The sequence below is a fragment of the Sinocyclocheilus grahami genome, unplaced genomic scaffold (genome assembly GCF_001515645.1).
Source record: "Sinocyclocheilus grahami isolate Dianchi unplaced genomic scaffold, SAMN03320097.WGS_v1.1 scaffold985.1, whole genome shotgun sequence".
In the NCBI taxonomy this organism is placed as follows: Eukaryota; Metazoa; Chordata; class Actinopteri; order Cypriniformes; family Cyprinidae; genus Sinocyclocheilus; species Sinocyclocheilus grahami.
This window is the reverse complement of record NW_015506164.1, coordinates 93,308-96,211: the sequence shown is the minus strand read 5'-3', so window position 1 is coordinate 96,211 and position 2,904 is coordinate 93,308.

Sequence of the window (2,904 nt, the reverse complement as noted above, 5' to 3'; positions counted from 1 at the left end):
ATCCATTTTTTTTTTGCCGTTCTGATGTGAAAATTCATACAAATTGAATGAATTTCTTGTCTGCAGCTTATTTACAATTGCTGATAGATCAGAGTATGTTATGACATCATCCTTCAAAAACAAATTGTCATGCAAGTTTTGGTGTTGCATAAAAGAAAATGACCCTTGAGCCATTCCCATAAATAAAATTGTGTAAATAACAAATTCTACATCATCCTCGATTGTTTCTTGCAATGTGAAAATGTAGCTGTTAGCCTGTTTCTCCACTAAGGACACTTCTCTGTCAGACAGCAGATGGATCTTTCTGAATCATCACTTTCACACACACACACACACACACATACACACCGATGTAAGCTTGGACGTCTTCATTACTGTGTCAGTCATTCATAAAAGCATATGCTCTGTAGGATAAATCTTCAGAGATTCAAATAAGTCATAATTGTAAGAGGCATATTGATATTGTCATATTGCGTGTGGTTTTGAGGCATATGGTTAACCTTTTCTCAAAGGCAAGTGTGGCAGCTATCAGCATAGCGATAAACACCAGTTTCACTACAGTGAACACATCTACCTGCATCCCTTTTCAGTGCTAGGTGCTTCACATCTCCTCTGAAGCTCTCTCATCAGCTGGGACTGATCTGCAATCAAGCACCCGAAGGGCACTTCTGTCTCACTCTCTGCTCTGCTTTAGCAGGGGCTCATCTAACCTTATTATTTATGCTTCATCCTATACTGTTCGGTATATGCATTCCCTAAAGCCATTTTTTCTTCATATAGTTGTTTATTTATTTATTTAATAAAAAAATGATACTATTACTTATGATAATAATGATAATAATAATAATGATAATTATTATTATTATTGTTATTATTATTATTATTATTAAAAAGAATGGTAGTTTTAGGAAATGCTCTTCAAAAGACAACAACAACCACAATAATAATAATAATATTTTTATTATTATTATAGAAGAACATTTTAATAAAATGTATTAAGTCAGTGTTATCTCTGTGAACAAAACATGGGAAGTACAATATGTGAAATTGTTTTCCATCTTTTACTTGAGCTTGAGTGTCTTGTAGATGATAGAAACATCAAAGCCTTTGCATAAAATTACATGAAATGGAAAAAGGAAGCAAGAATGCAAAGATGGTAACAAAGCAGAGAGATGATTAGAAGTATAGACTGCAATGCATTTTTCACTGTAATGTCAGCGACAGCAATGTTGAAAGATATCATTTATCTTCTGCCTGCTCTGATTATATGTGACTGACAGTTTCTCTCTGGTCTACCCAATTTCTTGGGCTTTGGACTCAGAGTCTAGCCAGACATCACACATGAGATAATCTTTGATAGAGAGCTGAAACTCCTTCTGATTCAGTTTTAGTTGATACGGTACAGACATTTTTCTCTGTAGGGCTCATTCTGATGACAAAAAAAAACAGCAGAAACAAAGGAAGAAAAGTCTCTAAAGAGCTAAGGACTCACAAAGGTCTGGTTGTTATGTGAAACAAATTCACAGACCAATCATATTGCAGGCTCACTAATATATCAGTGAGGAATATAGTAAAGGCTTCATTTATTTGTGGACAATTTTTTTACTCAATGTTTTGTCATACTATAGCAGCAAAGGCTCCTATTAACAATTCCCACCAAGTCTAAGAGGTCAAAAGTAATATGCAGGTCGTCTTCAGCCTGTCAGTTACAGGTGTCACCAAGGGAACACAAGGACCACGCTATTTCACACTGATTAGTCTGCAACCCACAGACGCCCCATTGCCATGGGAACAGCTTAGGCGATTAAGAGGTTACGCACGATTGGCTCACCCGCCCTAAACTGACCAACAATGTTTCTATTGAACAATACTTTATTAAAAGTGAACATTTCACAGATGGAACAATGTTTTTTATTTCATTTATTTGTGTGTGTATAAAAGTTATTCATCTACATGTGTCTCATAGTGAGCCTATGCGAACATCAACATCAAAAGGCATTGTATTTGACATGAGTAATTGAAGTAGGTGCACTTGTTCACAAAGCTCTTCAGCTCCAATCATTGTGATTGTCATTAGATCAAGAGATGGGATAGAGAAAGGAGAACGATCACATCAGCCTATTCGCCTTCATGTGGTCATCCTGTGTGATCTATGACAGGGAAGGACGAAATAAATTTCTTCCTGCCATGTCAAATATGCATCAACTGTTCTATTTGCACTTTACAAAAACACCTCATGTCAGTCACAAACTTAGTTGTAACAGGCATCACTGTATTTATATAAAAATAATATGTAAAATCAGTTTTTAAAGAAGATTTTATGTTTGTGCGCTGAGTGTGCGCTGTTATCTCCTTTGTTTGACATCAGATTGTGCACCGCTATCTCCATTGTTTACATGAGGTGAGTCTGTGATTGGCCAAGATGGCTTTACCGTTAGGGTTATATCACCACCTGTTGGTTTGGCATGCTCTTGACAGCGCTTCATAGCTTGTTTTTGTGTTTTCACGTGGATGAGATTTTTTTTTAAATGGAGGAAAAATTCAGTTTATAAAAATACCCATGTACGTGTGGACTAGGCCTAATATTGAACCATTGGATAGTGATGGTCAGAGTGAGGCTTCATGAATCACTGAAACAGTTGAAGCAAATGTACCAAATTGTGTCGAGGCTTCGAAACAATCAGACACCCGTCTCCACTGTGACACCTAGTGGTCACTTGCACCTGTTGCTCTGCCTAGACAACGATTTACGAATGATAACCTACATGTTGTTTATGCCAAACAATAAAGTATCCACATCATTGTAAGAGTAGTTTTTCTTTTTTATAGTTGTATTTTTTATTTTTTATTTTTTTTTAATATGTGTTGAGTTTTTAACATGTGTCTGACAACTACATGAGCTTG